Consider the following 14,872-nt stretch of genomic DNA (forward strand, 5'->3'; position numbering starts at 1 on the left):
TGGTTATCATTATTAATAAAAAGTCATCATTAGAAATGTTTGTATAAATCTTCAGCAGGATCACAAAATAAATACTATTTAATTATAGCATCAGTCCCCCAAAATATGATGAGGGAAATTTGGACAAATAATCAGCAAAACATTTATTAAGTGCCTACTGTGTGCCAAACACTAAGGATACAAATGCAATAAATGTGAATTTGTTGCATTTTTGTTTTGTAGAGTTTTGTTTGGGGTGGTGGGGTGGGGTGTGGTTTTTGTTTTTATTTTCAACTGAGTAATCATTTTGCTTCCTTGCTTTACACACATTCCTCTGACGTTGTACTTAGTTGGGAGGGAGGAAGAAAGAGAGGGAGCTAAACTGGCTGTGAGGTATGTGTATATATGAGTGTGAGAGAGAGAGTGAGAGAGAGAGTACACAAGAGAGCTGGTTTGACCAGAAACAGAACTGCCCGTGACAGATTAAAAGACAAGGGAGGCTTGGAATCTGAGTCCAGGCAAAGGAGAGTGGAAATTTACAGCTGCTCCGTGAGTGTTCAAGTGATCATTTTCTGCTAACATTTTCCATTGGTAACAGTTGATCTTCAAAAGGACAAAGTCAAGACTGAATTGTGGAACTGCTTTTCTATGCCACGTGTCAGCAATAAAACACATCATCTATTAAATGGAAGATAAAGACTACTCCTTCTAAGGGACTTTGGGACTGGGAGAGAGCTGTCTTCAGCACCTCACCATGTGGCTGTTAGTCTTTGCTTAAGCCCGGATGTTCCTCTGAGGCTTGGTGAGTATCGGTCGGGTTGGCTCTTATTTAGATCAATAAAGAAGTGTGGTTAACATTGTAACTCTTAAAATGGCTGCTTAAATATGCACTTTTAAGATTCAATTTATAGTTACTGTGCTGCGTTACCTTATTGCCTTTGTGTCTTGTAAACTGCTGTTACTAGGAGAGGTTAAAAAAAAAAAAACAAACTACCAAACAATACTTCTCTGTTGCCTAAGGCACTTGAATCATGACCAACTATTCTGAGGCCATGGAATATCTTACTTTGGAAATGGGTTTTTATTTACAGAAGGTTTCCAAAAATAAAACAGTTGCAGTGTATCATTTTTCATCTTTCTCTCTAGACTGCCTAGAAATGTAGAAATTGATCATTCTCCTTACATAAAAGCCAGTCACTTATAGTTAATGCAAAGCTAATATTAAAATCATGTGATAAAATTCAATGTTAGTGCAAAAATTACTGTAAAATATTGTTTGAGAATTTAAATGTCAAATAACAATGATAATGCCAGTAGGAAAGTAGCAGTATTATTTAAATGCTAAATGATTGTTAGACCCATGAGAAATACCATAAAATGAGTCATTTAGTAGTCACTAAAGTTAGATATGTCATTTTTCAGTAACACACTACAAAGTCAAGATAATAAACAATTCCAATGGTCTCTTGTTTTTCTGCCAAGTCTCATCTGGGGTCTCACCTACATCTTAGCCTTATGTTCATACCTTACTATATGTGGACAGTTATGCATTTATAAGAAAATGGCAGAAAAGAGTTAGGAAATCTTAAAACATTTACCTGAATTCCAATAAATCTTTGTCTACTTGTACATGTTTAAAATAGGAAATTATATGTTAACATTATGTATCTTTTAAGAGGCATGTACGAATAAATATAGCATGCAGTCATTCTGTTGGGGAAGAAAGGAAGTGTATGTTCTTAGCTGTTAAAACTGAGTCATTAAATAAAGATGTTCTGTGCTAAGCAAAAGGCTAATCAGTTCTCTGCCAGTTCTGCTATGGAATCACAGAGTTAGCAAGAAATATTATTTAAGTATGGATTCAAGAGAAACTTTAAAGAAAGAGAGAGCTATTTAGCTATCAGAGTTGTATGATATTTTCATAAGCATATTAAAAGTATGACTAATATGATTGACTAATATTATTGACTATATTTGACTAATATGATAACTTGCTTGTACTTTTAATATCTCCTTTATGTGTACAGGAAGAAGCCTATAAAACAAGCTATTGTTATTATTGTTGTTGTTGGGTTTATGGCTTTTTGTTGGTTTTGTTGGGTTTTTTCATACCTGCTGAGGAGATAAGAAACTCATCTGGTTTTTGGATTTGGGAGGGGGGCTCATATCTTTCCCTGAAAGTTAAAAATAAATAAATGAGTGATATTATCACAAAGGTATTCTTCTGTGAAACATTTCCCACACACTCCCATTCTTCATATTGGCCATAAACTTGCCATATACTCATAGTTTTCAGATTGTTTCTTTTATATTTTGAACTGCTATTACTGGTATTCGATTAGTATATTTCTAGTACTACAAACTGTTACATATTTAGATTTTGAGAATTCCAAGCATTTTCCTAATTTATCAATGGATTATATTCTGAAAATTCATTTATAAGTTAGTTTTTGTAAGCTCAAAAGTCATTTCCATTAGAAATGTGAATAGTGGTAAAGTATCTAGGCTGTCCTGCAAAGGCCAATTTAACCCATAATATGACAGAGATGCTACAGACTTGTAAAGAAAAATCTTAGAAAACAGTATTCTTGCAGCTCGATAATTAAATAAAGCAGAAAAATAGAATTAAAGGAGAAAACATTTTTTATTTCTTATAAATGCTGGTGTTTGAAGGAAAGTAGTTTTAGAGGAAGATAAAAAGAGAATGGAAATATTTGTTATGCCTATTTCCACCTAAAATTAATGTCAAATCACAAACATTATTATTAGGCTTATGAGCCATTTAACCAGGGTCATTTTGGAGTCATGAATGGATCAAAGAAAAAAGAAAATGAATTTTTTCTAAGGTAACAGAGTAGGAGTTAGGAGAGAGAAAAGTGTTAAAGTAAGATTTATGTGAGGGGGAGTTCACCTGAGGTAGAAATAACCAAGGTAAGCGATTTCAAAGGAGAAAAAGGACCACTGAAGGGTGCTTTAAGGGGAGAGTGGGGCTTAACCTTGTGAGATAAGATAGTTCTCCACCCTGGCCTTGAAGTGGCACTAGCAGCTCAGGACAGCTTGGTTGTGACCTTGGAGCAGAGAGAACAACGGAATATCTGTCTGTACAGAACGTCTGTCCATCAGGTATTGGGCAACTTGGGTTGTACCTCTTGGTGTTTACCATATATTTATTATGTGTGTTTACATATATATGTATAAATAAATATACATGTATATAAATATCTTTAGATATAGGCATACGTATAATTACTGTCAATATATGGACATGTAACTGTTTATCTAGACATTTCCATATTTAGTGGGCCAAAATACAGAGAACCAGTAATGTCTTTGAAAAATAATGAAAGCGTTTGTGTAGTGAAAGGTGAAATTAATAACTCCAAATGTCAAATTAGCTCAGCTTTATTATAACTAAAATAAATAGCTCTATCTTCCTCTCTCTCTCAACCCCTGCCCTTATGGGGGGAAGGGAAAGATGGCCTTAACATTCATGTTGATATCCATTCAAACATCCTTTCTACCTGCTCTGTTACTGTACCTTAGCCATCCTTAGGGACAGTCACAACCTTGATCTCACTGGTACTCACAGTTGCTCCACTTCCGTGATCAAGATCTCCTGAATTCTTTAATCCAATCATAGCCTTCTATTATTCCATCTCTTCCCCTAACCTGTTGTTTGCAGTGTGCCCTTTGCCCCTCAGTACTTCCCACAGTACCCTTACTTTGACCAGTCTTGATCCTAGTTAAATGTGTCATATTATGCTCTCCCTTACCCTTAAATTCACTCCTGACACATACCCATCCTTTTGCAACTCCTGCTGAAGTTTTGCCAAACCTCAGTTTTGGATTGCTCCCTAAATCCACCTCCTCCTCCTTTTCCTTTTCATGTGTAGCTGAATAGGGATAGAGGATGCCACACATCTGTGCTGACCAAGGCCACTACAAATTTAGGTTATCCAATCTCAATTGCAGCAAAGCAATTCTTTTTCTTCTCCCCAACTGACTTCCCATAATGTCTATTTAAAGCCTTCTCTTTCTTTAAAGCCTTCTCTTACCTGTTTCCTCCTCCTACCCTTTGAACTGAGGAGCTCAGTTCATGCTTTATTGAGAAAGTAGATAGAGGCCTTTCACCATAAATATTCTCTTTTCCCCTTCTCTGTCCTTGACTCATTCCCTATTTTATCCTTTACCCCCATCTCTGACAAAGAGATGGTAGCTGTTCTCATGAATACCAACTTATTTAGAGGTAAGCTTGATTCTTTCCCCTTCCATCCCCTCTGGCAGATTATTTAGGACAGTCATCTTTTCCTTTTTTATTGACTCAAACCCTGGAGTCTACAAATAAGCCTATTTCTCCCCATCCTTCAAAAAAACTCCTTCTTCATCTTACTATTTCCTCAAGCTGTCCTTCTACATCTCTGTCTCCTGTTCACAGCCAGACTTCTAAGGGGAAAAACCTATTTAACTCTCATTGGCTCCACTTGGCTCTCATCTTTCTGTTTCTGGATATTTTCCCTCTGGGTTGTCCTCCTACCTGACTAATTGCTACTTCTTGGTTTTCTTTGCTGGTCCATCAGGTACATCCCATGAGTGTACCTATGAGGCCAAGTTTTATGGTGAGCTTCTTGAGGGCAGGATATGTCTTTTGCCTCTTTTTATATGCCCAATGCTTAGCACAGGGCCTGATACATAGTAGGTGCTTAATAAATGTTTATTGATTATTGACTATATGTTTTGCATATACTTCTATTTTAATTATACTTGTACATAAATAAATATACCTCCCCCAGTACAACGTGGAAAGTATATTTCTCTCACCACTCTTCCCTCTCCACAGTATATAAGCTCCTTGAGGGCAAGAATTGCTTCCCTTTTTATTTATTTAAAATGTTTATTGATTGATTAAAAAAAAAACTAATGCTTTAGAAAGCACTTGTTAAACATTAAGGATTTTAGAAATTAGCTTTAATTACTTAGGTAGAAAATTCCCACTTGGGGATATTTTTTTTCATATTTTTCTAGCTTTTATCATTTTAAAAACCTTAGATGTTCTTCATAGTAGGGAGGGACCATTTGGGCATTTGTAGATAGGTATAATAATGCTCAGTGACTGAATTTCCATACCTGACTTGGATATATATGAGTCTAAACACTGAAGAGACAGACACATACATATATACATACGTAATTACATATTGTTGCTGCTCAATTGATTCAGTCATGTCTGACTCTTTGTGACCCCATTTGGGGTTTTCTTGGCAGAGATACTACAATGATTTGCCATTTCCTTCTGCGGTTCATTTTTACAAATGATGAAACTGAGGCAAACAGGGTTCAGTGACTTGCCCAGGATCACACAGCTGGTGTCTGAGAATAGATTTGATCTCTAGGCCTACCTAATACTGTATCCACCACATCACCTAGCCGCCCCACATATGCATATGCATCACATAAATATGTGTATTTATATATATATAGTTGAAAACTAGAAACTGAGCTTAGATTTATGCCCCATAACCAGGAAATAGATATTAGCAAGTCTAGTAATTAAAGATGTATTTTTAATTTTTTGGTTGACTGAAACCATTATAAATTGATCCCTAATCTCTAATAATTTCTAATTATTACAATTAAGGCAGAATATTTAGTGCAAAGTATTTAAAATCGACAAAGCATACATAGGACTATAATGAAGTTACTAATTCTTCTTTTATGAGACCTTAATCCAGATTTAGACATTAGCCCTGATATATAGCTATCTGAATAAAAATAAACAAAGTAATTATTTATTTTTGACAACTGTATTCCCAATTTAACAAAATAATTTACTATAGGCTAGTGTCATCATTAAGGGCTGTTAGCACATCAAAGGGATATTTCTTTTATGTAAACACACAGAAGCTTTAAAAATGAGGGGAAAATAGCTTTACAAAATTTATTTCTTGGCTTTGTTAACATTATTTTATATCAGATTTTAACTCTGTGTGTGTGTGTGTGTGTGCCTGTATGGAGAGAAAAAGAGGAAGGAGGGAGGAAGGGAGAGTGAGAAAGAGAGACAGAATGTGTATTGGTGGGGGGAAGGGATATAAGAAATAGACAGTGTGTTATAGAGAGTGGGCTTAAAGAATCAGGAAGACTTGGGTTCAGGTGTGATACTTCCTAGACACAGTTATCCTGGCCAAATCACTGAACATCTCTGTCCACCAGGCTACTCTCTAAGATTGCACAGGTATTGATTTTTATTGTTAGAAGTTCCTTACTGAGCTTTCTACACTATTAAAATCACAGGTGGGGTGGGGGGCAGAGTTAAGTTATAAAAGATAGAATGGGATCTATACTTGATTTCTACACAACAATATAATTAAATCCTTGAATTTTTTTAAAAGTATATTATAGTAGTGTTTTATTTTAATTATATGCTTATACATTCAAAATAGAAACACCTAAGTTTATTACATTTTATAGTTCTTTATTTAGTCCCCTTATAAAATATGTAGTGATTCACTAGAACCCTCACATTGATCTTTTGACACAGATAGCAGTAGAAAGTGGCTGCCCACCTTAGGAGGAAAGTACAAGACAGTCTTCCAGTTCTATAGCCCAGGTTAGGACTGACATTTACCTTTGGTCAACCCAGATTTAGAACCATGTTTTTCAAAGTTTGCTTTATCAGTGAAGGAGTATGTGCAGGTCTTACAAAGGTAGTCTGCAAACTATATATAGGCAGCTAAGTGGCCTAGGGCCTGGAGTCAGGAAGATCTGAGTTCAAATGTGACCCTTAATAACATATTAACTGTTATCACTTTGAGCAAGTCACTTGCCTTCTCTTTGCCTCAGTTTCCTCAACTGTAAAAATGGGGATAATTTTAACATTTGCCTCAGTGTTATTGTGAGGATCAAATGAGATTATCTTTATAAAGCACTTAGCACAGAGCCTGAGACATAGTAGGCACTATACAAATGTTAGCTAGTATTATTATCATTCTCTTGTTTGTAAGATTAAACTGTCTAGTCTTTTGTTCTTCGTAAAAATTACCATTAAGGCATAACTGATCTTACCCAATGAAAGAATTTTTGACAAGTTGTACATCAGTTGACTTTTTGATAAATTAAAACATTTTAAATATACTCAAGGAGCTTGTTATTTAAAAGGAATTCTAGTTTGAATCTAATTTAAAAAATGAACAAATCTGACTTGGTGTAAATCTGGATTTTCACATGTTATGTTTAGTGGAAGTGGACTTAACACCTGTGAAATATTCTTTGGGCTGTCCTGATTATTTTGTTCTGGTAGAATTTTTCCAAGAATGCTATGCTAAAAATCACATTCCAAGCCAGAATTTCATCTAACCAAAGGAGTTAGAACTAGAAGAAACTTCAAAAATTATTTGTTACCCACCTCATTTTTCACATGAAGAAAGTGAGGTGCATGAACATGAAGTCATTTTTTCAAGGCCACCTGGGTATTAGGTAGCAGAACTAGACTTTCAACTTGGATCTTCTGTGTTGGAATACTGTGTTCTTTGTACCATACCACACAGAGCAGAAATAGAATCAGAACTGAAAGATATTATATTTGAAGAATGAATCAAATCTTTATCTCCTTTATCAAAGTATTATAGTTATTTTAATCACCTCTACCAAAGTATTATAGTTATTTCTATCCTGGTGAAAGGTTTTTGGAAGGTGGAGTGAGGGTTGTTGACATCAAGTGCACTAGGTATTTGTGATGCCTTTTGCCAACTGAAATGGAGAGCAGAAGGAAAGAAAACATTAAAAACCACGCTTCTAGGACACATGTATACCTGAGAATAGGGATGCTCTGATTGGAGAATATGATTCAGAGCTGTTGTTAAACTTTGCCTGGCAGCATGACAAATGCATTCCTCATAGGTCAGATCTGGTTCTGCTTAACATATTCCATCAACAACCTGGATCATAATCACAGTCAACAACAAGGATTTGTTCATTATGTGTTGTGTGCAAGGCAATGTAGATACTCCTGAGTTCAAGGACTTCATAAAGTAATTGAGGAGATAGGACATAATTATAAAAAGATAAGTAGTAATGTAGAGTAGAATACAAAGGGAGAAATAAATGGTTCAAACAGTAAATACTATGGAAGTTCAAGGGCAGGAGAGATCAGTTTGAGCCAAGACAGTCCAGAATAGAGGATGTGTCCATCTAATTTGTGGATGACACCAAGTTAAGGGAAATATATCATACTTTAAAATGAAATTATTGATGCCCTCCCTTTTTTTAAAAACATATCACAGTCATTTCCCAAGAAATGCTCCTCCTCAACATAGCCCTGCCTTGAAAATACTAATGTAGCCCATCTGATAGCACATGAAACTCCCAGTGACAGCAGGCCCCACCTAGCTAGGGAGAGGAGGGAACTAGGTTTCATTAGCCATTCTCCCACCCAATATTCGCCATTCCCTCTAAACTGAAGTTAGGTGCCTGTTGTTGTTTCCTTAATTTGCATCGCTTTAGTGATTGTGTGTGTTCTCCTGGTTCAGTTTTCTTGGCCTTTCATCAGTTCATACAAATTTTCTGATGCTTTTCTGAATATCTTCTATTCACAATTTCTTATGACACAATAACATTCCATTAAAATTACATACCACATTTCTTCGGCTATTCTCAACTCTAGTGTTAGGCAAACTCTGACCTGCCTGAGAGCTAAATCTGACTGTCCTCTGTTTTTGTATAGCCCCAACTAGGAATAGGTTTTGCATTTCTGGGCTGGTTTTTTTTGTTTTCTTTTTGGAGGGGGGAATGCAGGGCATTTGGGGCTGAGTGACTTGCCCAAGGTCACATGGCTAGTAAGTGTTAAATATCTGAGGCCGGATTTGAACTCAGGTCCTCCTGACACCAGGGCTGATGCTTTATTCATTGCACCATGTAGCCACCCCTAGTTTTTACATTTTTAAATAAAGTTTTCTTGCATTTCAAAATGTAAAAATCATTCTTAGCTCAAGTACCATACAAAAATGAATGATAGCTAGAATTGACCCAAGGTCTGTGGTTTGATAACCCTGCTAACACTTTGCTCTCATCAATGAACACTCAAATTTTTGTTATCCCAGGAAGTGTCTCTATGAATATTTTGGTATATATAGGATCTTTCAGTTTGACCTCTTTGGAGTATATTGGGAAAGTAATGCAATTGTTGTATCAAAAGCACTAAATTTTTAGTGACTTCTGATATAATTGTAAATTATTTTCTAGAATAATTGGACCAATATATACTTTTTTTGTAAGTTAGGATTGAAATGTTAAATTATCTTAATAAACTGAAGAAGAAACAAACAGAATGAACCAAATAAAGAATAATTTGTGTAAGTAAGCAATTCAAACTGCATATGTGTAACATGAAAATGACATGCTAGTGGAAACAATAGAAAATTTCTTAGCAGTCTGTCACTGTCACAAAATTTAAAAGTTGGAAAGGACCTCAGAGACTATCCATGTAGTCTGATCTATCTATACCTAAATAGGAGATTCTTCTACAACATACCTAGCAAGTGGTCATCCAGATTTTTTGTCAAGACCTCCAGAGATGGGGAACTTTCTCCTACTTCACCCACTCTATTTTTAGGTGGTTTCTAATTGTCAGACAGTGTTTCCATACATAGAACCGAAATCGTCTCTCCCATTATCCCAAGTTCTTCCCAGCTTAAATCTCACTGAGCCTGATACAGTAGAAAGAATGCTGGATTTGGATGGTTTTATCCCAGCTCAGTCTCTTACTACTTGTGTGGCATTGGAAAAGCATCTGTACTTCTCTGGCCCCAGCTATCCCATCTATAAAATGAAGAGGTTTGAACTGTAAGACATCTAATCTTTCCCCCAACTCTAAATCAGTGATCCAATTCTAAATGCTTCTTCCACATGACCATCATTCAGATGCTTGAAGACAGATGTCACAGATCACAAGATAAATCTGAATTGTTGGTGTGCACTGTGGGATTTATAAGCAGGAGTATAAATATTTTTTAGAAGTAGGAAGATAGCCTTCATAGTGTCCATCACTGATCTTTATAACAATGTTTCTCAACTTCTATTACCCCTAGAGGTGTTACAAAGCGGTCCAAGACGTTTCTTCAAGTTATAATGGCAGACAGGGACATATAGCAAATTATTTTGCTATGTATTTCTCTTGCAACATTTTTTTAAAAGACATTTTAGTAATTTTGAAAAAGTTCTGTTGAAGAGTTTGTTTTCATTTTTGTTTTTGTTTTTTTCAATGAAAGACCTTGCCTCTATAAAAATTTTGAGAAACATTGCCTTAGGGGAAAAACATTGCCTTAGGGGGAACTTAAAAATGAAACAGAAGATTTGTTCATGGTTCAGAAAGAGATTCAAAGATGAGTAAAGGATTGGAAAAAATGATATACAGGATAAAAGTTAAGTAAACCAGGGCGATGCATCTAAAAAAAGGAATGATAAGGAACAAACGTACTGGTTTTCATGTTATTCATTGTGACAATTGTTTTCTATATTTCCAGAAACTCTAAAATGAAATAAACTAAAACTCTAGCTGTAGAGATTTGGGTTAGGTACAAGGAAAAATAACAGAAAGATTTGAGAAAATATCAGGTTAATTTATTGAAGGAAGCAAATGAACATTCTTTAGAACTCTCTAAAAAGTGTATTTATTTGAAGTGTAACACATAGGGAAACTTTGCATTTGCCCTGTTACAGAAATATTAAAGTTTTATTGGGGGATTATCTAGATGGTTGTGTTTTCTTATTCTCTTATACCTCTATACCTAGAAGTAATTATATTTTTCTGAGTCTTTTTTTTTCTTGCCTTCTAAAAATCCACTTAACCTAAGGAATTCTTTGTACTATATAGATTTTTCCTTCTATTCTTCTAGCCATCCTCCTACCTCCCACTTTTCCTCTCTTACTTTAAAAAAAATCATTTGGCAGCCTCAGAGAAGGCCACCACTAGCTCTCAAGAGAGTACCATTATTATTGTTATTTTAACATTTACTGTGTGGTCACAATGTATTAGGCATCGTGATCTGCTTGGGACATGCCAAAATGGTAGACTGTATCCCAAGGGATGTAAATTTCCCTTCCCACAAGAAAATTTTTATTTTAATACAAATGACCAAGGCCATCAGGCATTAATATTTTTAAGCTAATGATCCAGAAAATATTGTCAAAATCCTTTTAGTTTTCCATTTTCCCATAAATGATGTATTTTCACAAAATGTCTATTTCGACTCAGTTAAAATAAAACTTAAAAAAAACAATATTAGTAATTTTGCTGTGAAAATGCTAATTATTGACATTAGGTATTGTTTCCTATCTACTTTGTTTTCCTATTTGTTTTTACTACTTGCTTGAGTAGCTAGCTATACCTTCCAATTATATTTAAAATGTATATGGAAAAAATAATGGGAAATTGGGAGGAGAGGAGACACTGATTTGTTAGGATGGTAGTTCCCTATAGGACAAGATACATTAAAATGGATGGGGCACTAGAAAACACCTAACCAAAAAGTATGATCTGGAAGCATGTTGTCAAAAATGTCATCAAGCTACTATCAATGATGGCATTAGGACAAACTACCTTACAGGAGAAACTTCATTAGATGTATATATTTTGAATTTTATCCATTTTTTTAATACTTCAAAATACTGCCATGTTCCTTGATTTTGATTTGAGGAGAAGGCAAGGGGACAAGAAGGAATTGTTTTCTTATACTTATAAAAGAATGATAATTCTGCAAATTTTTTTCAGTATGTTTATTACAAAGTAATGTTAGCTTACAAACAAGGAACCTATGCAATTTACTTAGTTTTAAAATTCTGGGCTCCCAAGAAAGAAATTTTGAAGAGTCACCTTGTCTTGTGCTATTTGTGAAAGTGAGGTAACTTTTGATATGGGCTCTCTTGCCAGAATAGGAGTTGCTTAGTCATAGTTTTATGATGATATAATTTTATGTAAATGGATACTTTGCAGATCAAAAACATGACAAATGGGGATATTGATTCTGAAAAACCATTTTTCCCCCTTGAATTCGGGCCACTTGATTGTCATACTTAGGAAGTCTTAAGATTTCTCTTTTAGCCTAAGAAAAGTAACTGCCCTAGTAACAACCCTAGATTTTGTGGGTAGATCTTTGAAATGATCTTATAGTTATTGAATGGCCCAGTCAGTTCATACATAAAACTTTGCAATTCTAATGAATGGCCTTCTGGCAAAAACATGTTAGATATTACTCATATGCTTTTAAATTATTAGAATTGGAAGACATGTTAAAGTCTTAGTTCAGCCCTCTCATTTTATCCTTTAAATTTTTAAAGTAGAATATTAACTGGGTTATTCAATGTCAAAAAATGATCTTTCTTCTCTTCCTCCCCCCCCCAAAAAAAAACCCAAAACATTTTCTCCTCTCCCATACAGGTATTACTGGGCACGCTCAGATAATTGAGGTTTTTAATGAAATCTGTTTGGCCTGTCTTCAGTTCAATCCTTGTATAAGTTGAGAATTTGAAATGTTTCCCTCTGTATTAGGAGAGGGAATGTTGCCAGCATATGTTTGCTGTCTTGAGTTCCATGAGACAGAAATCGAACATTCTTTTTGGCGTTTGTATCAGACTGTAAGCCACATATTAAATTTTATGAAATACTATCGTGGAATCATATTTGACTAAATTGGTTGGCTGGTCTGAATAATATTTTGAAGAGTCTTGAAAATCAGAAGCTATATAATTTTAACTTTCAGAACCTGTATTTAAGTATTTCGTTTCAGGAAAGCTAGCCTTTCTGCAATAAGAACAAGAAGTAAAAGGGTACCCATTGTCCAGACTCACTGAGCACACACAGACTGGGTTGGTCTTGGGAGCTTCTCTCTCTTAATATTCACTGACCCCTAGAGAGTTGGAAGGCACTCCAAAGGTCACTTAGTTCAGTCCCCTCTTTTTCACAGATGAGTAAACAGAGACAGGTTAAGTGACCTGCCTGATGTCATAGAGGTCGTAAATGACAGGGGTGGGCTTTGACTTTCCAGGCTGAAACCCTGGGAGCTCTGTAATTTGGCTCGGATCTCTCTCAAGGACACTTCCACTCTGGAACTGACAAAATCTTAGACAGAGAATAGGTTGGTTAGAGACCAAAAATATACAGAAAAGGAAATCACAATATAGCTCCCCGCCTCCTGAAGTTCAGCACTATCTCTGCAGTTCATAGTCTTGTACATAGTGAATTGACTTGAGGCCTCAGTAAAGAAACAGCAGTACTGGCTTCTTGCTTGCTTCTCCTCTGGTCTTGACCCAGTGCTGCTCTGGAGCTCCGCTAAACCCCTTTGGGGGTCTTCTCAGCTCCAAACTCAGTTCTGCATTCATAGACTTTCTGCAGCATGGTCAGTTTCCCCAGCCTCTTTTCCTGTCCTTGCGGTTGACCACTGACTGCTCTATGCCCACTCTTGCACATGTACCTTCAACTTGTCCCATTTGGTAGGGAGTGGGCAAAAGGGAGAGAGTTGCTCTAGTCTCTTCAGAGCTTCCTATTACAAATTAATTTCTGCTTTTCTTACAGTGTTTGGTTTCCAAAGTACCTGATGTTCCTTTGGGCTCACCTAGGAGTAAACCCTTAGTTCACTAAAATCACTCATGGAGGGGCATCTAGGTGGCGCAGTGAATAGAGCACCGACCTCGGAGTCAGGAGGACCTGAGTTCAAATTTGGCCTCTGACACTTAACACTTATTAGCCATGTGACCTTGGGCAAGTCACTTAACCCCAATTGCCCTGCCCTCCCCCCTCCAAAAAAAGCAAAAAATAAAATAAAATAAAATTGCTCATGGAGAATTCTGCAAACACCTTTACCATATCTTTATATGATCTGAATTCATGTTAGATAATGTTGATATAAATTTTAAAGTAGGAAGTTTAAAGATGAGTACCCAATACTATGTTCTTATCACAAAATATGCTTATGACACTAATAATCAGCATTTATATAGGGCTGTAAGATTTGCAAAGCACCATATACACATATGAATATGTATGTGTATGTATATAAAAAAAATCTCATTTGAGCTTTACAATGACTTTGTTAAATAGGTGCTGTTATCTTTATTTTACAGATAAGGAAGCTGATACTGAGAGAATCAGTGGCTTGCCCAGGATCACATAGCTAATAAGTGCTGAATCAGGATTTGAACTCGGATCTTTTTCACTCCAAGTTCAATATGCTATCTACTATGCTACTTAACTATCTGCTTGAGTTAGCGTGAATTAAGATTCTAGAAGCTTCACATCATAGTGGATCAAATGACAGGCTTCTGAGTCAAGAAGACCTAGGTTCAAATCCAGCCTCTAACACTAGCTATGTGACCCCCAGGACTTCCTTACAGGTTCATTGTCGTCCTTTGTTCTTGAAGAGGACCAAAATAACATCACTATATTGGGGTCAAGGTACAGTGTGTCCAATTGTGACTGATCAGACCAGTACAAGCTCAGAAAGCTCTACTACAGGTCAGGTACAACTAGTCCATAGGAACATTTGGAATGGGGCCGTCTCTAAATTTGCACATCTCTTCCTAAGCTAGAGGTAAATTTCATTCTGCCTTGATAGGAGGCATTCCCACGCTAGGTGCTCCCTATCCTTAGTAAAATCACAGATCTTTTATATATTAAAAAAATAATAATAATGATAATAGCTAGCATTTACATATTGCTTTAATATTTACAAAGCGATTTATACAACTTGTCTCATTGGATCCTCACAACAACCTTGTGAAGCAGTTATAATTATTATTTCCATTTTACAGATAATAAAACTGAGGCTCAGAGAGGTCAATTGATTTGTCCTGGGTCATACCTCTGGTAAATGTCTAAGGCAGGATTCATATGCTACCTATTCCTGCA

The 14,872-nt window shown here is 35.8% G+C and overlaps 1 protein-coding gene across 2 annotated transcripts in view; it reads left to right on the top strand.

Annotated features, from left to right (window-relative positions):
- Positions 1-316: 316 nt before the first annotated feature.
- CAB39L (calcium binding protein 39 like) overlaps positions 317-14,872 on the top strand; it is a 93,994-nt gene continuing 79,438 nt past the window's right edge. For both annotated transcript variants that reach the window (XM_069063632.1, XM_069063631.1), the window contains exon 1: positions 317-781. The gene's annotated coding sequence lies outside the window, so the exon portion shown is untranslated. The remainder of the gene's footprint in view (positions 782-14,872) is intronic.

Source organism: Petaurus breviceps, unplaced genomic scaffold (assembly GCF_028583685.1).
Source record: "Petaurus breviceps papuanus isolate PSGF00001 unplaced genomic scaffold, PetGlider_PUasm1.0 90594, whole genome shotgun sequence".
In the NCBI taxonomy this organism is placed as follows: Eukaryota; Metazoa; Chordata; class Mammalia; order Diprotodontia; family Petauridae; genus Petaurus; species Petaurus breviceps.